This window comes from Panthera uncia, chromosome D4 (genome assembly GCF_023721935.1).
Source record: "Panthera uncia isolate 11264 chromosome D4, Puncia_PCG_1.0, whole genome shotgun sequence".
In the NCBI taxonomy this organism is placed as follows: Eukaryota; Metazoa; Chordata; class Mammalia; order Carnivora; family Felidae; genus Panthera; species Panthera uncia.
The window spans coordinates 49,351,475-49,375,265 of record NC_064807.1 but is presented as its reverse complement, the minus strand read 5'-3'; the positions used below and the strand labels follow the sequence as shown (position 1 = coordinate 49,375,265).

Genomic DNA, 23,791 nt, shown 5'->3' with positions numbered 1-23,791 from the left:
AGAATCACCTCTGTTTAAAGAGTAGGCACTGGAAGAGGAAACTGACAAGGATGGTCACAGAGGCATGGGGAGCATGAAGATGGAGTATTTTGACTGTTAAAGTGTCTCTGCCTCTTTGCCCAGATGACTCCTTATAATCCTTCTCAACACAGTGCTCTCAGGTAGCCATTCCCAATTATAATGTATTTGCCATCATTGATCTCGACCTAATCCCATTGTACAGATGAGCTATTTGAAGGTTTGAGAGGGAAATTAACTCATTTAAGCCTAAGGTCAAAGTCTTTATGCTCTTCTAGCATATGCCTTCCATGAAATACATCCTGTGGCCCAGTATGTGTCTGTGAGACTTTGGGAGATGTCAGCTGGATTGGAAGTTGGTTTGGTTAATTTCACTTCTACCATTTGGGGCTATAGAAGCTGAGAGATGTATTTGTTTCCCAAGACTACCATAACAAAATTTCCCAAATAGCATGGTTTAAAATAACAGATTTATTCTCTCACAGTTTGGGAGTCTAGAAGTCTAAAATCAAAAATGTCATCATGGCCATTTTCCCTGCAGAGCTTCTAGGGAAGAATCTTTTCTTACCTCTTCCAGTTTCTGGTGATTGCTGGTAATTCTTTATGTTCGTTGTCTTGCTGATGCATCGCTCCAGTCTCTGCCGGCAGAGTTATATAACATCCTCCATGTGTCTGTGTCCCTGTGTCTTCCAGACATTGCCTTTAGGTATTGTCTGGTAACAATCTACATAGTTATTATTGATAATAGAAGAAACTATTTAGCAGTTGCTAAGTATCAGCTGTTTATATAAATTATCATTATTTCTCACAGCCACAATACAATGTAGATGTTATTATCCTTAATTTAAAGAGGAGGAAATGGAAGCTTGGAAATACTAAGTGGCCTACCCAAGATAACACAGCTAGAAATATACAAAATCAGGTTTAATCCCAGGTCTATCTGAGGCCATATTGTGTTTTTACAGGATCTAGGTTTGTAAAAAGGTTTAGTGTAAAATCTACTGTGTGTATCTATGCATTAATAGCCTATTTCATTCCCAAAAGGATTTGAAGCAGCTTATAAAAAATGTATATATAATATAAGAGAATAAAAAGTATTTAAAGAAATCAAAGTTGAGGGAAAACATGTGTAAGAAAACAAGAGGAACATAAGAATGCATGTCATGATCTCCAATGTCATTAGTGCAGAGGGTTGCAAATCTTCCTTGGGCTTTCTAGAAGCAAAGAGGAAATGTTATCTGTTAAAGTAAACCAAAAGATAAAACCATCAGCAAAGCTAAATCCTCAGAAGAAACAAAGCTTTTCTTGGTACTGAGTCCTGGGGGGAATTTCTCCCATGGGCTTTCAAGAAGTGACCACTATGGAATTTCTTTGGTAAAGACCCCAGCAACCTCCTTACAGGAGTAACTACCACCACATGCGTTGCAAGGGTGATTCTTATAACCTCCCTATGTGTAGGCAGATGTCACATTGCTAGTGTGAAGTTTCTTGGCAGGCATTCCATAGGGACTTAATGAGTTTTCTCATGTTGAGTTACAGAATGGATTTCTTTAGTTCAGCTGGATTGGGATAGCATGTCTTCACCATGGCTCAAAATGGGGAAAAGTGTGTTCACTTGAGAATGTTGGCACTCTCGGGGACGTTTGTTCAGTGTGGAGAGACTGCCCTGACATTTCCAGAGCTCCTGCCCGGATCCAATCCTGCATTTCCTATTATATGTAAAGAGGAACGTCTGGAAAACCGATTTGTAGGCATGACTCTCCTCCAGTTAGTCAGAACTGGGAAAACAAGCTATTCTGTCAGATTGACCCAGTGCCATAAACCAAAGTGAAGTGTGCACTGGATTTCCACATAGACGTGGGTTTGATTTGCTATACAACAAACTCTAAGGGTGATGGCCCTAGATGTGGGAATCCAAGGAAGTGGCTGGTAGTTTACTCTGTGTTGAAATGACTCTTGTTTCTCCTGAAAGAGCTTCTTCATAGGTTAGATAGCTTAAAATTCAAAGCCAGGATAGCCTTGTGCGATGTCATAGATAATGAAATATTAAGACATACCCTCTTGGGATGATCAGTTTTGCACACTTGGGCATTTTTCATTTAACAGTAAGACTCACTGTGTGGAAAGGGCTGTATGGTTGGCCCCAGAACTAAAACATCTTTATATTCCTAGGAGAGCAGAAATTGGGATTACTTTATAGCTATCCCTGCCGGGACAGGACAGGAACACTTATCGACACATGTGATACTACAATTTGCCATGGACGGTCACTGGGACAAAGAATGCTGAAATTATCCATTCCCTGTGCATTTCATCCATTCAACCTCCATCTCTGAGGGTGTGATACCTGAAACAAGGTAATAAAAAATAAAAAAAGTGAAGTTCACATCCTCATAGAGTGTCTAAATTTCCAGACAATAGAGAATAAAATTATAGAGTGTTATTAAGTGCTATGAAGGAAATTAGTGGGGCAAGAGAGAGGGTGATTGGGGGAGGTGATGGCTGAACTGAGACTTGAAGTCAGCAATGTAAAGAGCTAGAAGGAGAACATTTCAGGCAGAGAAAACTAGAAGTTCAAAATCCCTGAAAAGAATGTGGGATATTCAAGGAACACAAAGGAGATTAGTTGGGTTGGAGTGAAGGGAAGGGGGAGATTGGTACAATGATAGATTTGGATTGGAATATGGCATGGCAGGCCAGGTGGGAGTTCCAATTCCATTCTAAGACCAGTGAAGACCCATGAAATCATTTTAAGCCAGAGAGTGGTGTAATGTGATATGTGCTTTAAAGACACTGCTTTGGGCACCCCTTGGTGGGCAGGGGGGTGGGGGTACCATTTGGAGAATAGGCAAGAGCGGAAGCAAGGAAGCCAGGTTGAGAGTAGATTTCTGGCATGTTAGGTAAGAACTGTAGTGGCCTAGATAAAAGTAGGGGCAGTGGAGATGGAGGAATCAGACTGATTTGAGAGATGTTTTTAGTCAGTTACTTGGGATACACTGGGGCCCAGGCAAATATCTGTGATCACCAAAGGCAGTTTTCCAAAAGTGCCATTGATTACCCATTGCTTATACGGTCTTTACTGAATTAGTGGGACAGTTTTTTGATAAACAGTAAGTAATCCTCTTTGGCATTACATCTTTAACTTGATGGCCTTAAACCAGGTTAAGTCCCTTACACTTAGAACAACAAAATAAATAATTTAGTTAATTGGACTTTGGTTGTGGTTGAAGCTTCAGTTTCTCAGGTTTCACTTTAGGCTTAAATGTCTGAGAGTGTCTCCTGATACATATCCTATGTGTACACAGAACAAATATATATTCCTGTGCATTTTGACATTTAAATAAAGTAATGTGTTTTTATGATCAGTTTAAACTGTGGATTGCTATCTGTGGTCAAATCATAACGGAATATAATCATACAATTCTGAATGAAGGTAAGAAAGCGGTCCTAATCTGTCATTTACTAAACCTAGATGAAAGCCTGTGGCTCACAACTCCACCAGTTGTCCACAATTCTCACCAGGTTTGGTTTTTTAATAAGGTCTCAGAAATGTCTAATTCTCAGAAATGTCTATGTGCATGAATGCTCTGGCATAAGCTATCCTTTGAAACACTGGTGCTTAACAGGCTAGATCAAGATGTTCTTGTCACTGAAATCAAGCCATAGCAGACTTTTCTCGTGTCACAGAAAAATTGAAAAATGAACATTCTATATTTCAAGGTTTTCAGCAACATCTTTCTTAAACTTATGGCACCTTTGATGGTTTATCTACAGTAGAACTTTGTCTGCAATGATACCTTAGTTCTATATTATTTAGTTATTTTATGAGCCAGTGTCTGATTTGGCATACAATGATTGTATTCACTATTTTATAAATAATCTATCAGTATTTCATAGTTTTGCAAAAATCTCAGGCCTTCCAGATGCTAGCTACTTTAACAAACACGTCCAAAGAATGAAGAATGGATCAGACATGGCAGAAGCATTTTTTCTCATGTAAAGCTTAGAACAGAGGTACTTGAGCAATGGTTGGCTTTTTTCCAAGCAGTGGTCAGGGACACAGAAATCCTTATCCTGTGACTCTGCCATCTTCGATGTAGCTTTCTTTTCTTTTTTTTTTTTTTTTTAACGTTTATTTATTTTTGAGACAGAGAGAGACAGAGCATGAACAGGGGAGGGGCAGAGAGAGAGGGAGACACAGAATCTGAAACAGGCTCCAGGCTCTGAGCTGTCAGCACAGAGCCTGACGCGGGGCTCGAACTCACAGACCGTGAGATCATGACCTGAGCTGAAGTCGGACGCTTAACCGACTGAGCCACCCAGGCGCCCCTCGATGTAGCTTTCAAGGTTTCACGGCTTATCTTTATCAAACTGGGACAAAATGGCAAGAGCCAGAGGGGTGTGCAGGGGGGCATTGTATGAGCCAGTCTTCGAGGGGCACATATTACTTCCAGCCACATCCTGTCGGTGGGAACTTAGTCACATAGTCATGATCCCAGCTGAGTGCAAGGGACGCCAGAAAATTTAGCCCAGCTGTGTGCCCAGGAAGAGGAGGGACTATAGTGATCAACAGCTAGCCCATCTCTGCCATGCTGCTGATATAATTGGAGAAATAGACCAGCAGTCAAAATGTGTTGGCAGTGGTATGAACGGGAGGAGGAGTTGGGCTGGCAGGATGAGTGACACACATTGTAGATACTCAGTAAAGATTTTCTGCAATCCATTTGAAGAGAACTGGAGTTCTCAAAGCCATAAGCAGCTTTCTAATAGGGTTATTTTCTTTTTTACTGAAGAGCAGAAGTACTGTCGAAGTCAGAGTTTTGGCCTTTTTTTTTAAGGTTATGCAAATAAGAGACATTATTAATTTGATGGCTTTAAAAAAAAAGCATCCTTTCCATACAAGAAATATATTTTGGTAGAAAGATACTGTCATTAGCCTTCTTTAAAAATCAGAACCCATAGCACTTATTTCCCATGGGGACCAACATGTGGAAGGTCCTTCAGTATCATTCACAGCTAATACTACACTGGGCACTAATCGTACATCAAGCATACTGTTACTAAGTTTGCAAACAGCATTTTACTTTATCACCAAGAGACTCTGTAAGATTTCATTTTACAGTTTTTCTTAAACTTATTTTTTTATTTGTATTATTGAAGTTATACTATTATTTAAGTGAAAATAAATGTCTTGAGTATTATCATGTTCTGGATGAATGATTTCTAAGAATCACTTCAGAGGTGAAAGGAGATTATCATTCCTTTTTTTTAAGCTCATTTTATTTTATTTTTTATTTTATTTTTTTAAATTTACATCCAAATTAGTTAGCATATAGTGCAACAATGATTTCAGGAATAGATTCCTTAGTGCCCCTTACCCATTTAGCCCATCCCCCCTCCCACACCCCTCCAGTAACCCTCTGTTTGTTCTCCATATTTATGAGTCTCTTCTGTTTTGTCCCCCTCCCTGTTTTTATATTATTTTTGTTTCCCTTCCCTTATGTTCATCTGTTTTGTCTCTTAAAGTCCTTATATGAGTGAAGTCATATGATATTTGTCTTTCTCTGACAGACTAATTTCACTTAACATAATACCCTCCAGTTCCATCCACGTAGTTGCAAATGGCAAGATTTCATTCTTTTTGATTGCCGAGAAATACTCCATTGTATATATACACCACATCTTCTTTATCCATTCATCCATCAATGGACAGTTAGGCTCTTTCCATACTTTGGCTATTGTTGATAGTGCTGCTATAAATATGGGGGTGCATGTGTCCCTTCGAAACAGCACACCTGTATCCCTTGTATAAATACCTAGTGGTGCAATTTCTGGGTTGTAGGGTAGTTCTATTTTTAGTTTTTTTAGGAACCTCCATAGTGTTTTCCAGAGTGGCTGCACCAGCTTACGTTCCCAAGGAGATTATCATTTATAAATGCTGAATCTGTAGCACATGACTTTGTAACTGGTTGTTATTCAAAAGATATTTGTTGAGTGCCTACTATGTGTCAGATGTTCTAGAAGCTGGAGATTCAACTCTGACTCACAGATACTTTCAACCTCACCAGTAGATCTGGGGGGACTCAGCCTAACGATCATCTGCTTCCATGGTCGCTGTCAAAACAAGAGCCACGGGACAAAGTATTTACTTTAATCCCTCATACTGAACGCCTCTGCATAGCTGCTTCCTAAAACAATGAAGGAATCAACTGAGACCTGGAAACTCTTCATCAAAAAACTTTGTTTATTTGTTTTTCCAGTCCTGGTTGCTGTAAGCTGACTTATTCTAAAGCAGTTTATGTTTATAGAGCCTGTGTTATGAGCAGCATGCTAAAGAATGCCAAGTAGTAGAAGACATGTCCAGTGAGGAGAAACTAAACACCGTGCAGAATATGACAAGTGACAAGACTGGGATGCTGAGTAAGTGCTCTGTGAATTCACAGACTTACAGAGAACCCCTCTGGCTGGAAAGACAAGAGGGAGAAGGAGGCAGTGAAGGATAAGCAGAAGATACTTGTAGGTTTGGATCCCAGTTCTGCCTCTCACTGGCTGTGTGACCATGGGTGAATGTCTTACCTGGTGGAAGCTTCAGTTTCTTTATCTGCAAAAGATAAACCTTAACGCCGATTCATAGACATGATGATACAAATGTAAAGTGCTTAGGTCTTTAAGCGTCTGAAATGTGGAAAACACTCAGTAAATAATATCAGTAAATGCAACAAAAACCTCAGTAAATAGTTTTGTGTTTTGTTTGTCTATCAAGTAGCAATATTACATCATAAGACTGTGGTCAGATGACCTAGTTAAAAGGGCTGGCATAGTGCCTACCCTGTGGTTAGCATTCAGTAAATTTTATTATTATTACTATGGAAGATGTAGATAGATGAGAGAGGTCATCTTGGACATGCAGAGGGGACACGTAGTCTGGTGTGGGCTGGAACCCTCTATTACAGTGCATTTGTTCAGATGAGTAGTAGCTGAAAGGTAGGTGACAGTTGTAAAATGTGTGAAACATAAATGAAGAGCCTCTTAATAGAGATGTTGAAGGAAGATTCCAGGATTCCAGAAGAAAATCAAATGCATGATCCCTGAGTTTCCTTCTGACTCTGAGATTCTGTGGTATCTCCCAAACTTCTGGCGATTCCTGAGAAAGACCACAGTGAATTAAAGATCCGTGCAGTAGAGATCCAGGGTTATAGCCCAGAACACACCACCAATAAGGTGATGAACATGCTCTGTCTTTTCTGTTTTGACAATAGAAACCATTTGCTGAGAGAAGAGAATGTTTTAGTTTTCATGTGGCAATCTGCCCAAGTACTTGACTTTACAGGTAAGGGAGGGAAGCAAAACCCATAAGAGTATTTGGTGACACGCCATTTCCCGCTCATTTTTTTCCCATTCAATTTTGAGAGCCAGAGTCAAAGAGAGGGAAAAGAGAAGAAGAAATAAAAACAAAACAAAACTTAATTCTCCAGGAAATGAATCTCCAGGCAGAGCTGAGACATCCGAACAATATGTCGCTTCACATACTTTGTGTTTGGGTCAGTAAGTAGGTCCTGAGTTTGCCAAAGTGCACCTGAAGGCTGGTGCAGGACAAGAACCACTCCCTCAAGGCAGGAGGGCCTCCAGCGTTTGGCTCTGAAGACGAGCTGGAGTGGCGTGCAGACTGCTGGTGGAGCTGCTTCCATTGTGTTGGCCTGAGTCCGAGGACAATCTAGTGCATCATTCCCGAAGTGTTCCATGAAATGTGATGTGAAAAGTAAGTTGAGAAAATTCAGGATTAAACAAGCTAAGTATGTTTCTTTACTGGAGGACTCCTCAAGACCTTTGAAATGCCAGCATGAATTTATGAGTGTGCAAGGAGGAGAGTATGAATTTTGTACTCCCCAAAGGTACTGGAAAGTGATACTGTTTGATGTAGAATATATACCTAGAGGCTTGAGCAGCCTTTGGGCAAAGCTGATTTAGGATCAGGAACACCAGGCTACATTATTTCTTTGTTCTTGCCCTTTCTCAGGGGATCCAGGTATAGACACAGATGTTTGCAGGCAGCTTTGCCTGTCCAGTGGACAAATGGGGGTCACTATCCAGGAGGGCACAATCATATGGAAATACCTGATGGGGGATGGTAGGGAAAATAATGCCCCCCCCCAAATGTCCACATTCAAATCTCTAGAACCTGTGAATATTTTACCTTACATGACAAAAGGGACTTTGCACGTGTGGTTACCGTAAAGACACTGAGATAGGGCTGTTATCCTGGAGGATCAGGGTGGGCCCAGTGTAATCAGAAGGAGGAGGCAGGTGAGGGTCTGAGAAGATGCAAGGGCCGAAGCAGAGGTTGGAGGAAGGTGGGCCCATGAGTCAGGGAATGTAGGTAGCCTCTGGAAACTGGAAAAGGCAAAGAAATGGATTCTCCCATAGAGCCTCCAGAAGGAACACAGCCCTGCCACCCATTTTAGGCTTCTGACCTACAAGCTGTAAACTAATACATTTTTGTTGTCGTAAGCCACTAAGTTTATGCTTAGGTAATTTGTGACTGCAGCCACAGGAAACTAATATATGGGGTTTGATAATGGTCTCACCTTTCCTGTGTTTGAAGAAGGATGGTTAATATACCCCAGTACCCTTCTAAGACCCTGACACTGGACAGGAGGCCTGCCACTTACCACTATCTGGCCAAGTGGATCCTGCTTTCTGGTTGTCCTTCCTCCACCTTCCCATCCCTGCTGTGGCCAAACATCACTCCAGCTCTTGCTGCCCTGCTTAGATATGCAGTGACCAGTCATCAACGGACTTTGAAAGAAGCGATGCAACTGGTCACTGGTGAGTGATGTGCACCTGCTATTTGCATACTGATTTGTGGACTGAAGAGTCACCTGCCCAGCTTGTACTTCACGTGCTTACTAATATGATATTCTGTGGTAACTGAAATCTGAACCTGGTTGTTGTGGGACTGATATTATTTAACCAAACCATGGTCATGGAAATGCATGCCTGTCAGAACTGTGCACAACTGAGGGCTGCATGTATTTAAGTTACGGCACAAATCCTGCAGTATACTTGTTATAACTGGACTGGTGGGCAGCCATGCCCTCATGCATCCACTGCATACCAAAGTCTGCATGTGGCTGCTGCGAGAGTTAGGGATGTTAGCAAACCCTGTATGAATTTGAAGTTGAGCAGAGGGTAGTGCAGCACTATTTGTGCCTCGTTTCCGATGATCACAGTTTAGTTCTCTGGGAAACAGATTCTGAGACGCTGAGATTTGAACGTAGGAGGCTCACTGGAGACTACTTATGGTAACGCCTGGCAGGGAAATGAGGGCAGCAGAATTGGGCAGAGGGAGAGGTAGACTCTGAGGCAGGAGGGGTTGATGGGGGCAGCTCTGGAGCTGGAATGACACTAAGGCAAGGAGGTCGGGTCTTTGTGTCTGTCAGCCAGTCACTGGATGTGGGCTGCCCAAGCCACAGCAGAGAAGTTCCCTCCAGAGAGGTAGCAGTCTCTAAGTGTAATTCCTGGGGACACACTCAGCTCAGAGGCTCTGGAAGCCTCCAACACTCTCAGCAATGAATGCTTCAGTCCTAAAGGGAGCCACAGCACATTACAGGGTCCACCACACCTATGATTCTGGTGCCATCAGACAGCCAAACTTTACAGGGGCCTGAACACTATTTCTCACAAGGCTTACTCAACTCAGAATCTGGGGCAAAGTGAGAAGAAGAGACTGGAGAGCTGACAGACGGTTGAAGGAGGAAGGCAGGGCCACCACCTTCTAGCCCAGAATTACCCTCTTCCAGGGTAAAGAACGGAGTGAAGGCCCCCTGGGCCTCATTGGCCTCTGCTTGCATTTTCACTTAAGACAACTTGTAAACGTGAAAAGAGTTGAAGGTCTTCTGCCTTGGTCTTGTCTTGGCCTCTTAGGGCACTTGGACTCTGAATTGGAGCAGAGGAAGGAAATGACAAAAACTTGAAATTGAAAGTTGCTGAGATTGACATTCATAGTCAATTTTTCCTGTAGTAAAATATAGATATCTTGTAAAGAAGAGATGAAGTTTTTTTCACTCCCTGCCCCTCCTTCCCTGTTCTCCTTTTTCCTTTTGGTTCTTAGACCCCACACATGTATCAGCTTTACTGCAGGTTAGTTACCCAAGCTCTTTAGTCCCTGAATTGGGAAACAGTGGGGTCAGTACTTCTCATTCGCTGAAGTGACTGATCAGCTCACGCTTCAGGTTTTGAGGACTGCCCCTCCCTCCAAAGAAAGGGAGGGTTGGCAGATCTCTGAAGTCAGTAGGGAGATGACCAGGGCAATAAAGAACTTTGTCACGAAGGGCTGACAGCATGTTTTAGAATTGCTGATACCAATGCCCAGGCTAGATGCCAGGGAAAAAAAGATTAGTGCACACTTCATGTGGTAGTCTCTTTAGAAAGACTGAAGATGCCACTGCCTGTAACCATTTAGATTTGACATCCTGATGGACTGAGTGTTTGGAGGCTACCTGACATGGCCTCCTCATCTGGAGAACCAAGTCTGACCCATCCAGAGGGGCCACCTGGGGAGGCAGAGTTAGGGAAGATGCTGAGGACAGAAGGAGCCGCTGGCTGACTGGCTGATGGTTGCCCTGACATGCACCTGGGGAGGAGTGGATGTGTAGGGAGGCTGATGTGTATTTGGCCATCTCAGGACTGGAGTGTCCACCAGTAGTCCTCAGGTGGCTGAAGGGAGTTTTTGTTTGTTTGTTTAAATGATATCCAATGCTTACCTTTAACCCATTGTGGGACATGCTATAGTTTTTGAGTTATTTAGAGGTAACATGTTGAATGTAGGATGATAAGCAAAAGAGGTAATTGTCTAGTCTCTAGACTTTAGGGAAAAAGTGAAGGAAAATTAAATCCCAAAATGAGGGTTTGGGATGAGGAAGAGAGAGTGGTATTGGAATGTGTAAATATTCTTTGGTATTGTTAGTGCATAGGGGACACAGATCAAGGGCTCCATGAACACGGTTCTAGGTCCTATGTGGCTGGACCAGTTGATATGAAGGTTGCTTTGGTTTCAAATTTGCTCTGATAGCAGGTAATGAAGTATGACCATAGAGCTGATGGCGCTATGCTTAGCAAATGATGACTAGAAACCAAAGACCTACCTAATCAGTAGGGAGAGGGATTGCATGTATTTGGAAGACATAAGGAGAGCTGAACTTGGTGGCAGAAGAGTGAAGGACAAATAGGGTTAGATTCCTGAAAGAGCATCAAGGATTTTTTAAATGTCCTTTTGTCCAGCAACATCTGTTTTTGTCAAGCAAAAAGCAAAAATATCAGTTCTCTGACATTTTCCCTTGCTGTAAGTATATTACTTTGCTCAACATGGAGTCCTCATCTCATAAATAGCATTAAAAAAATTTTTTTTTTAGATCGTATTGCTATAGAGTTTTAAACAAGGACTCTTCATCTGTTTGGTAAGGACACCTGTTTGTGCTTTCTGTAATTTAAATTGCATAATAGGGGCCCCTGGGTGGCTCAGTCAATTGAGTGTCCAACTTCTGCTCTGGTCGTGATCTCAGAGTTCATGAGTTCGAGCCCCACATCAGACTCTGTGCTGTCAGCATGGAGCCCATTTCAGATCCCCTGTCCCCCTCTCTCTCTGCACCTCCCAGCTCTCTCTCTTTCTCTCTCTCTCTCTCTCTCGAAAATAAAAATAAAAAACAAAAAGAAACAATAAATTTCATAATAAGGCAGCTTGGTAAAGCAACTTTGCATTTCCCTAAGATACCTTACAGGTAGAAAGTCACCATTTTCCCAGTAGAGGGAACTTGAGACATAGAAAGAAACTAAAGGTCAAACAGACTCAATTAAAGTGGCTTTTTTGGCACCTCAGTTCTGGATTTCTGGTTAATGGGGGATTTTTTTCAATTATTATTTGGAAGTTTTCAATAGTTCTGAGGTCTAGTCAAGTATGCCACAACATTTAAGAACAGGACACAGTTAAGATAGGTGTAAATGCCAGAAATCGAAGTTGAACCTGTCTGTATAAGACTACTTAAAAAGCTGATTTCCAGATGAAAAATTCACAAATATTTCGAGATATCTGTAAATTATGAACCAGTTCAAGGTAAAAATGGCAAAATTATAATTCTATCCAATGTAAGACAGCTCTGAATGTTGTAAACAATATCTAAAATAAAATTATGCCCTCAAGATCCTTCAGTGTTAGCATACACTGTTTTCCTGTACTGACAAACAAACACACAAAGCCATTCATTTCCTGCTTTAACTTGTCCCTTGGAAGGTGGGATACTGGCATAATATGACTCATTTCCCTCACAAACCGGATGTTGCCATTCTAACGAGAAATGGCATGGGTGGAAAGCAAATTAATAAATATTAAAGTGTCTGTCCTAGGAAACTTAAATTGGACAGTGAATGATGCAGTTACTCAACTGAAAATGTACATTGGATTAGATATGATTAATATTCCAGTTATTAGGCTGATGAAGATGTCCTAACCTGACACATTTCCTATCCATGTGCTTTAAATAAGGATCCTGAAGCCTGCTTCCGATTCTGTGTCTCCCTCTCTCTCTGCCCCTCCCCCGTTCATGCTCTCTCTCTGTCCCAAAAATAAATAAACGTTAAAAATAAATAAATAAATAAATAAATAAATAAATAAATAAGGATCCTGAGTTCATCTTGCTGTGCCTATTAGAATAATGATTCATTTACATGATTACTTGCTTCGTGAACCTAACATGTTAATAGGCTTGCCTCCTTAGTCATCCTTTAAAGAAGGTTCTTATTGGACTGTTGAATCATAAGGAGACAGGGTTTTTGGGTTCTAGCCTCATCCTCTGGCTTAGATGTGATTTTACTTTGTTCCTTAGTCTTTTCATACATAAAAGAAATAAATTATTAGCATTAGCTCTGAGGTATAAAAATAAATGCATTTGCCTATTTAAGTCCTTGAGTAAAATCTTTAAATTACATAAAACTCTATTACACTATTCATATTTTAATAAGAGAAGGAAAACATATCCCTTAATGAATTTAGGAACTTGGATTAGGGTAAATTGGTCAGACAGTTTAGAATTTAAGTTCATGATTCTTTTCTAGTCCACTTCCTAGATAGTAATTGATGCATATACAGATAATTTGGTAGCATGTACTTTAAAAGTCCTGTGTTAAGATCTTGTTCTTTGAATCAGAGGTTACATCCTGGCAGTCTATTTTGGGCCTCAGAGATGTTTTATTTGTTCATGGAAAGCACCGATTTTTCTTTTTAGTTGTCAGCCTCTAGAAACACAGAGATTTCACATAAAAATTAGGATTTCCAGTTACTCTTTAAAAATCAGAAAATCCAGCAGTACTAGGTTTTATACCCACATCAGCAACAGCTCCTAGCACTGAGGACCTGCCCCCTTTAAATAATACCTGAGTCGCAGTACTATTTGTCTCTTCCTCTGCCTGACAGCTCAACACATTTGTGTATGAGACCCTGATTCTACAGGGTCTACAGATCAGTTTTCTCTGTTGGCCTAGATGGGAAAACTCTGGCATTGAGAGTAGATGATTTAGGCATTATTAAGTGGTATTTGTATTCAAAGAGATTAAGTACCTGAAAGATGACTTATGGTACTGCTGCCTTGAATGGTCCTTTCCCAAGATGTGAGTTCTAACTTTTTTCTACTTTCTCTTGTTTATCCAAAGATGCATTTGCAAATGTTTTATCAAACCTGTAGCATAACGAGCCTTCCCCTCCCAACACAGACATCACACATCACACACTTATTCTAGCAACTCCTCTAATTAATGGTCTAGCACAGCTCATAAGATTCCCAAAGCCAATTAAACAATGCTCACCCTGTACCTCCCAGTAGATTGGAGAGTAGCTTGGCAAAGGCTGTGATTGATATGAAAAGTAACCACGTATTCTTAAGCACTTTTAGCACTGTTGTTACTCTATGAGGCACAAGCTTTCAAACACAGTGGCCTTTTATCCTCTGTGCTTTTGGAGGGTGAGAACACCATGAAAGCTACAAGCACCACAGCTTTCCTAGGAGCTGGGAATAAAGGCTGGGGGGGATGAGGGGGAGGGAAGGGAGTGACAGTCAGGGGAGGGAGATCGCAGCTGTCATCTGAATAGTATTTTCCTCTTTCATTATCCCCTTGTCTTAAACCCCCATCCATTCATATTCATGGTTTCCACCTCTCTGCACACGGCCAAGGCCAGCTTCCTTTGCACATTTTATTTCCTTGTCTGTCTGGGATTTTCATTTGGATTTCTAAGAATCATTGAACTGTTTCAGAAAAAGAATCAGCTAGTAGAAACTGGAGATGGTTGGTAGAGAATCTCCTGGGAGGAATTTATTTAAGCATAACAAGTCTATATAGTAAGTTAACTTTATGTCCATTGATCTTTATTTATTTTCATTTATTTCTTACTAATTCAGTGGTTATTTAGTTCCACATGTAGGAAGGCTGTATTCATATTCATGTTATAAGAGAAAAAAATGAGGAAAACATTTTATATTCTAATTACTCAAGTAATACGTATTTAGTGTAGAAAGTAAAACTACGAAAATTCAGGAGATCCAAAGAAGACATTTGAAATTACCCTATCTTACCACCTAATTATTGTTAATTTTTGAGTTTATTTCTTTTCAGTCAAACATGTGTGTGTATTTTTTAGGAAAATTGAGATAATTTTAGATGTGCTATTTTATTATCTACTTGTGTATGTGTAAAATTAAACCATAAATATTTCCATATCTTCAGATATTATATTAAAGCTTTAAAAATGTCTCTATAGAATTGCATTATATGGATGCTCTGTGGTTGATCTATTTTTAGCAAGATAGGTTTATCACATCCAAGCTTTGTGCACATCTATGATTTTTCCTTTGGAAAAATTCCGAGAAGTAACTTGTGGGTCAAAAGATATGACTAGGCTTTATAGTAACCCCCAGGAAGGTTGTAGGAACTGAATGAAGCCCCTAGTGGCATTTTATGAGAGCTCTAAATAGGGAAATTTTCTGAGAATGCCTTTTTGGGAAGCTGCGCTGAATATACTTTGACTGCTTTTACCTAGATTTTTTTTTTACATAGATATTTTTACTCTATGAAGAAGGCTAACCATTTAAGTTTCTTGGCTTACAGAACAATGTTTGGAAAAAGCCTAGTCCATCTTGACCATCATCCTAATCAACATTTTTTTTATATCATGAATGAAAGACCAACTCTTCTGTAAGAAAACATAAATGACTGCTGGGGAACATGTATTTGCTTTGAGAACTCTTGGGACCAAGAAAATAAAATATTTAATAATGACAGCATAATGAGGCCATAGGGGTGCTGAAAATGTTAATTAAAGAATGATTTTAAAGTTCCCCAGAAGCCTAGGGAGAGTGTGGAGTATGTCCTGCAGGCTTCCCAGGAGAAGGATTCAGTTCAGAATAGGTAGATTCCTTTGTTGACAAACACTAATATATTGTAACTACCTGGAGTGGCTTGATTAAGTTGGAGCTAAATTTTTAAACCCATCCACAGTTTCCCCTCTTATAAATGTAATGCACCGTATTTTCTGGAGTCCTTTTATTCTATTGAGAAGGTGAACCACAGCTAAACACACGCATATCTTTAAACATGTAGGCTACAGAACTAAAATTTTAAAACATATCTGGAAAAGTTTAGAAGTGAATATTGTACTGTCTCTATGCATAGTATCACAATTTACAATGAAAAGGCCATAGGAACACAAGTCCTGAACTGACCGACTGAATTAGAACTTCAGGCTCTGGTCAAAAGAATGCTTTATAAATAGATCGAATATGGATAAGTGCTTCCTAGTATTGTCTAATGAAAGTTTTCAGTGGTCCTTTTGAGTTTAAAGGGGTTTCTAACCCCCAGCAGTAAAACTGGATTTTGCTATAGTTGCTTACTTCGCGAACATAACCTCCTGTTGTCCATGCAGTAGACTAACCATGTAAAGACTACATGACTTGATTACACAACCTGATGCCAACGTGAAACTCCAGTTGGAAAACTCACTATATTTTATAGTTATAAAAGCAATGAATTTTTTTGTTTGTTTTTAGTGATTCTACTTAGAAAATCTATAAATTGGAGTAATGTAGAAGGATAAAGCTGTTACATGCCTTATAAGAGAAATCTATGCTAATTATAATAGTATGTTGCCAACATGATTGATTTGTAAGAGATATTGTCCCATTGAGGTCCTGGGACCTGTAGTTCCTGTTCCCTGAGGACAGACTTCCATGAGATGCAGAAAGGAATTCTGCATCTTTCTTTACAGTAAAGGGAACTCTTGAAATTTTACATTTCTAGAGTGAATGTCCAAGATTAATCTTTCCTGATGGTTCTTCTGCTGGAATATTGAGCTCCATAAAGTACTTATCAGCAACCACATTAATAATATATGAAGCTGGCCCAGTAACTAAGAAATACGGAGTTCAAACCCATTTAGATTTTTATACATCAACCAATAGCAATTCTCCTGAATTTCATTCATTCACCATATTCATGTATTCATTCCTTCATTCATGTATTAACTCATACCTGAACTGTCTAAATTGAGTGCAGCAGACACCTGAAGCCATAAGGATCAGCTTCTTGCCCTCAAGATCACAGCCCAGTGGCACAGAGAGAAGAATTCTAATAGTGTGGTTAGTGCTACCAAGGAAGCGTGCTCGATGAGCACAGGCACGGGGACGGAGTAGCTAACCCTGCCTCAGAGTCCGTTCTGTGTCCCTCAGCTTCTTTCATTTTATTTTATTTCTGTTTTACTCTAGAGCCTGCCTAATCTGATTGTGGACACAGAGCAGCAGCGTCTGCCTCACTGGCAGTTTGTGAGAAATGCAGCGTCTTGACCCTATGCAGACCTATTGAATCATGGCTTGCATATTAACAAGATCCAAATTTTGTCAAACGACTAAATCTCCTCATGTGTGAATCAAAGGGGTACCATTACAAATGTATCCTCTTAAAAGAGTGAGCAGAGAGAACCCACTCTTAATCAATGGGTGTTGGAATAATTGAGTAATAATAGCTCCCTTCCTGATATGTCTACTGCTTGCCAGTGTGGCTATTGAATGACTCGGACATAGGATCTTACTCATTTCTCTGTGTAACCTGCAAAAAAGGAATACTTCTCCCCATTTTGTAGAAGCTCACAGAGCTCAAGGGATGTGTCCAAGGCCAAAGCCTTGCTCCTGCTCCTGCAGTACCTATACAGACTATCCAATACTGGAGACATATCCCCGAAAGCTTGCTTTACACTTCATTTCCTCGTGTCTGTCAGTTTCATGATAGCAGTTTAGTCTGCCAAGTGCAAACAGATCTGAAGCCAGAGTTATTTTCTGCTCCAAATACAATTAATAATTGCTCTCAATTTGCTAGCAGGAAGCCTGGCCAGTTCCCAAAGGCAGTTTTGGTCAGTGGTTGAATCCCCCTGGTATGCTTATTTATGGAGCTAGATATTAGATGAATTACTTCTCCAAAAATCTTCAGGTAGACCCCACCTTGGGGATCATTTGGGCAACAGTTGGCCAGCAGACTGTCAGAAACCTGGGCCTTCAGAGACTGTTTCTTTGCTATAAGATGTACTTTACTCAGGGAATGCGTATTGAATCAACTTTTAAAAGATTTTGTGTTTTAGATTCATGGCATCTGTTTTTCTTTTCAAGTTTTTTCTATTCCATTTCTTTTTCTGTTCTGTTAAAGAAAGAGTGTGACATTTTACAGTCATTGTAGTAAGTGTGAACATTGTGAGGATATGTGAAGACAAGTTAATAATCTCTCCCCTAATTTTCCTGCTCACTTCCTTCCTCCCACTTCCTCCACAGATTGACTTGTGTGGTTCCACACCTTTCTCCTTCCTCACACCAATGTACACAAACAGATTTGTGCATATGCAGGGTTTTCAGTTTTATAGAAATACCCTGCTATTTGCTTTTAATATGTCTTGAACATCCCTCTCTCTACTCTCACCTCTCATTTGCAGAATTCATTTTTCTTCACTACAAGGACTCTCAATTTGAGGTGAGGAAAATAAGACTGTTTCAGTTAAGTATCTCAGACTGGAGTTTAAGGAGCTACGCCATAAAGGCAGCAATGCAAAATAAAAGGTGCATGTAAATGTGAAAATGCCTGCATTAATCTTTAAGGAATTATCTTTCTAATCTAGATTATTAAAAAAGAGTGGTTTGTGCTGATCTACGTCTTTTTCTCCACTCTCTAGAACTAAGCAGTTTGATTGATGGTGACTGTTTCTGGACAGAAAATATGTCTCATTCTGACAGGATTATTGCAGCCACCTGAAATGTTCTAAAAGTATGCTACACTAATTTCTCTCTCTTTCTATTATCATTATTTTATTTATTTATTTATTTATTTATTTATTTATTTATTTATTTATTTATTTTTGTCATGATGAGTGTACTCTCTAATCCCTAACACCTACCTATCCCCCTCCCCTCTGCTAGCATCGGTTTGTTCTCTGTAGTTAAGAATCTGTTCTTGGTTTGTCTGTCTGTCAGTCTGTCTCTCTCTCTCTCTGTCTCTCTTTTTCTTCCCTAAGTGCATTTGTTTTATTTCTTAAATTTCACAAAAGAAGATCATATGGTATTTGTCTTTCTCTGACAGATTTATTTCATTCAGGATTATACTCTCTAGCTCCATCCATGTTGTTGCAAATGGCAAGATTCCATTCTTTTTTTATGGCTGACTAATAAATATTACATTGTATTTATATATATACCACAGCTTCTTTATCCATCATCTGTTAGTGGACACGTGGGCTGCTTCCATAGTTTGGCTATTGTAAATAATGCTGCAGTAAACGTAGGAGTGCATGTGTCCCTTTGAATTAGTATTTTTGTATTTTGGGGGTAAAATACCCAGTAGTGTGATTACCAGATCATAGGGTAGTTCTGTTTTTAACTTAAAAAAGTCAATTGTATTTCTTTTTTCTTTTTTTAGTTTATTTATTTATTTTGACAGAAAGTGCAAGCAGAGGAGGGGCAGAAAGAGACGGAGAATCACAGGCAGGCTTTGTGTTGTCAGTGCAGAGTTGGATGCAGGGCTCCAACTCACAAAACTGCAAGACCATAACCTGAACCAAAATCAAGAGTTGGATGCTTAATTGACTGAGTCACCCAGGTGCCCATATTTTTACTTTTTGAGGAACCTTCATACTGGTTTCCACAGTGGTTGCATCCATTTACATTCCCACCAATGGTACAAGAGGGTTCTTTTTTCTCCGTATCCTCGTCAACACTTGTTGTTTTTTCTGTTTTTTATTTTAGCCATTCTTATGGGTCTGAGGTGATATCTCATTGTGGTTTTGATTTGCATTTCCCTGATGATGAGTGATGTTGAGCATCTCTTCATGTATCTGTTGGCCATCTGTATGTCTGCTTTAGAAAAATGTCTGTTCGTGTCTTCTGCCCATTTTTTCTTTATTTTTTTTAGTCTATTTATTTCTTTTTGAGAGAGACAGAGACAGAGTGAGCAGGAGAGGGGCAGAGAGAGGCGGGTAGAGAGAGAGAATCCTAAGCAGGCTCCACGCTATCAGCACAGAGCCCAACATGGGGCGTGAACTCCCAAACCGTGAGATCTGACCTGGGCCAAAACCAAGAGTCAGACACTTAACTGACTTGAGCCACCCAGGCACCCCTGCCCATTTTTAATTGGATTGTTTGTGTTTTGGGTGTTAAGCTATATCAGTTCTTTCTATATTTTGGATACTATCCTTTCATCAAATACGTCAAATTTGCAAATATTTCCCCCATTCAATAAGTTGCCTTTCATTTTTGCTGATTGTTTCTTCTGCTATGCAGAAGCTTTTTTATTTTTATTTTTTGTTAGAGAGAGAGTGTGTGAACAGGAGAGAGGGGCAGACGGGGGGAGAGAAAGAGAATCATAAGCAGGCTCCATGTTCAGCGCAGAGCTCAACACAGGGCTCGATCCCACGACCCTAGGATCATGACCTGAGCCGAAATCAAGAGTCAGATGCTCAAATGAGCCACTTAGGTGCCCCTGTGCAGAAGCTTTTTATTTTGATGTTGTCCTAATAGCTTATTTTTGCTTTTATTTCCCTCGCCTCAGGAGACATATCTAGAAAAATGTTGCTATGGCTAATGTCAGAGAAATTACTGCCTGTGCTCTCCTCTAGGATTTTTTATGGCTTCAGGTCTCACATTTATGTCTTTAATCTATTTTGAGGTTTTTTTTTGTGTGTGTGTACATGGTGTAAAAAAGTGGTCATTGGATTCTTTTGCATGTAACTGTCCAGTTTTCCCAAAAGCATTGTTGAGGAGACTTTTTCCCATCATATATTCATTCCTCCTTTGTTGAAGATTGATTGACTCTATAATTGTGGGTTTATTTCTGGGTTTTCTATTCTATTCTATTCTTTTGAACTATGTGTCTGTTTTAATGCCAGCACTATACTGTTTTAATTGCTACTGCCCTGTTTTTTTAAATTTTTTTTTAATGTTCATTTATTTTTTTATTAAAAAATTTTTTTTAATGTTTAATTCATTATCTTTGAAAGAGAGAGACAGAGACAGAGTGCGAGCAGGGGAGGGGCAGAGAGAGAGAGGAAGACACAGAATTTGAAGCAGGCTCCAGGCTCTGGGCTGTCAACACAGAACCCGACACAGGGCTCGAACTCACGGACCATGAGATCATGACCTGAGCTGAAGTTGGACGCTTAACTGGCTTAGCCACCTAAGCGCCTCTTTAATGTTCATTTATTTTTGAGAGACAGAGACAGAGTGCGAGCAAGGAAGAGGGAGAGGGAGACACAGAATCCGAAGCAGGCTCTAGATTCTGAGCTGTCAGCACAGAGCCCAATCCAGGGCTCAAACTCACAAATCGTGAGATCATGACCTGAGCTGAAGTTGGATGATTAAGCCACCAATTGAGCCACTCAGGTGCCCCGCTACTGCCTTGTAATATAACTTGAAATCTGGAATTGTGATACCTTAAGTTTTGTTCTTTTTAAATATTGCTTTGCCCATTCGAGGTCTTTTGTGGTTCCACACAAATTTTAGAATTGTTTATTCTAGTTCTGTGAAAAATGCTGTTGGTATTTTGATAGGGATTGCATTAAATCTGAAGATTTCTTTGGGTGTTATAGACATCTTAAGACTATTTGCTGTCCCAATCCATGAGCATGGGATGTCTTTCTATTTCTTTGCATCATCTTGAATTGTTTTCAGCAGTTTTTTATAGTTTTCAGAGTCTTTCACCTCTTTGGTTAAGTTTATTCCTAGATATTTTATTGGTTTTGGTGCATTTGTAAATGGGACTGTTTTCTTAATTTCACTTTCTGTGGCTTCATTATTAGTGTATAGGAATGCAGCGCATTTCTGTACATTGATTTTGTATCGTGAAACATTAAGGAGTTCATTTGTCAATTCCAGTAATTTTTTTGTTTGTTTTGTTTTGTTTTTTGGTGGAGTGTTAGCATTTCCTATATATAGTATCATGTCATGTGCAAATACTGAGAATTTCACTTCTTTCTCACCAGTTTGGATGCCTTTTATTTCTTTATGTTTTCTAATTGCTATGGCTAGGATTTCCAGTGCTGTGTTGAATAAAAGTGGTGAGAGTGAATATCCTTGTCTTATTCCTCACCTTAGGGGAAGAGCACTTAGTTTTTCCCCATTGAATATGATGTTAGCTGTTTTTCTTTTTTCTTCTTCTTCTTCTTTTCTTTAATGTTTATTTATTTTTGAGAGAGACAGAGACAGAATGCAAGTGGGTTAGGGGCAGAGAGAGACGGAGACACAGAATCGGAAGCAGGCTCCAGGCTCTGAGCTGTCAGCACAGAGCCTGATGCAGGGCTCAAACTCAAGAGCCATGAGATCATGACCTGAGCCGAAGTCAGAGGCTCAACCGACTGAGCCACCCAGGCGCCCCAGCTGTGTGTTTTTCATATATGGCCTTTAATATGTTGAAGTTTGTTCCCTCTAGATAAACTTTGCAGAGGGTTTTTATCATGGAGTTGTACTTTGTTGAATGCTTTTTCTGCACCTATTGAAATGATCATCTGGTCTTTATCCTTTCTCTTACTGGTGTGACTTGTCATGTTGATTGTTTTCTGAATATTGAACCATACTTACATCCCAGGAATAAATCCCACCTGATTGCAATATGTTTTTTTAAATGTATTGTTGGGTTTGGTTTGCTAATATTTTGTTGAGGATTTTTGCATCTATATTCATGAGAGATATTGGCCTGTAGTTCTCTTTTTTTGTGGTGTCTTTATCTGGTTTTGGAATTAGAGTGATACTGGCCTCATACAATGAATTTGGAAGCTTTCTTTCCTCTTCTATTTTTTGGAATGATTTGAGAAGAATAGGTCTTAACTCTTCTTTAAATGTTTGGTAGAGTTCATCTGTGAAGCCATCTGGTCCTGGACTTTTGTTTGTTGGGAGTTTTTTGATGACTGAGTCAATTTCATTGCTGGTAGTTGATCTGTTCAAATTTTCTATTTCTTCCTTTTTTAGTTTTAATAGATTATGTTTCTGGGAATTTATCCATTTCTTTTAGGTTGTCTAATTTGTTGGTATATAGGTTTTCATAATACTCTCCTATAATTGTTTGTATTTCTGTGGTGTTGGTTGTTATTTCTTCTCTGTCGTTTGTGATTTTGTTTATTTGGATCCTCTCTCTCTCTCTCTCTCTCTCTTTATGAGTCTGGCTAGATGTTTATCAATTTTGTTGATCTTTTCATAGAACTAGCTCCTGGTTTCATTGGTCTGTTCTTTTTTTTTTTTTTTTTTTTTTTTTTTTTTTTTAGTTTCTATGTCATTTATTTCTGCTTTAATCTTTATTATTTCCTTCCTTTTGTTGGTTTTAGGTGGTTTTTTTTTTATTGTTCTTTTCCTAGCTCCTTTAGGTGTTGTTTATCTGGTATTTATTTGATATTTTTCTTGCTTCTTGAGGTAGGCCTGTTTTGCTATAAACTTCCCTTTTAGAACCACTTTTGCTGCATCCCAATGATTTTGGGCCATTGTGTTTTCATTTTCATTTGTTTCCATGTAATTTTTGACTTCTTTGATTTCTTGGTTGACCCATTCACTGTTTAGTAGCATGTTATTTAACCTCCATGTATTTGTGGTCTTTCCGTATTTTTCCTTGTGGCTGATTTCTAGTTTCATATTATGGTGAGAAAAGACGTATGGTATGACTCTGATTTTTTAAAATTTGTTGAGACTTGTTTTGTGGCCTAATATGTGATCTATTCTGGAATATGTTTTGTGTGCACTTGAAAAGAATGTTTTTCTGTGGCTTTAGGGTGGAATGTTCTGTGTATGTCTGTTAAATCTATCTGATCCAGTGTGTCATTCAAAGCCACTGTTTTCTTGTTAATTTTCTATTTGGATGATCTGTCCATTGATGTAAGTGGGGTGTTAAAATTCCTTACCATTCTTGTATTACTATCAATTATTTCCTTTGTGTTTGTTATTGTTTTATGTATTTGGGTGTTCCACGCTGGGTGCATAAATACTTACAATTGTTATATCTTCCTATTGGATTGTCCCCTTTATTATGATATAGTGACCTTTTTTGTCTCTTATTATAGTCTTTGTTTTAAAGTCTATTTTGTCCCATGTAAGTATTGCTACCCTGGTTTTCTTTTGATATCCATTTGCATGATAAATGTTTCTCCATTCCCTCACTTTCATCCTGTGGGTGACTTTAGGACTGAAATGAATCTCTTATAGGCAGCATATAGATGTTTTTTTTT

The 23,791-nt window shown here is 39.4% G+C and overlaps 1 protein-coding gene across 9 annotated transcripts in view; it reads left to right on the top strand.

Annotated features, from left to right (window-relative positions):
* The window catches only part of MOB3B (MOB kinase activator 3B), a 199,255-nt gene that overhangs the window by 12,871 nt on the left and 162,593 nt on the right, over window positions 1-23,791 (top strand). For 2 of the 9 annotated variants that reach the window (XM_049624150.1, XM_049624099.1), the window contains exon 1: window positions 1,583-2,375. The exons of 6 other annotated variants lie outside the window; for them this stretch is intronic. The gene's annotated coding sequence lies outside the window, so the exon portion shown is untranslated. Of the gene's footprint in view, window positions 1-26; window positions 162-1,582; window positions 2,376-23,791 lie in introns of those variants that run through there. One more of the 9 variants, XM_049624211.1, reaches the window with a different exon arrangement.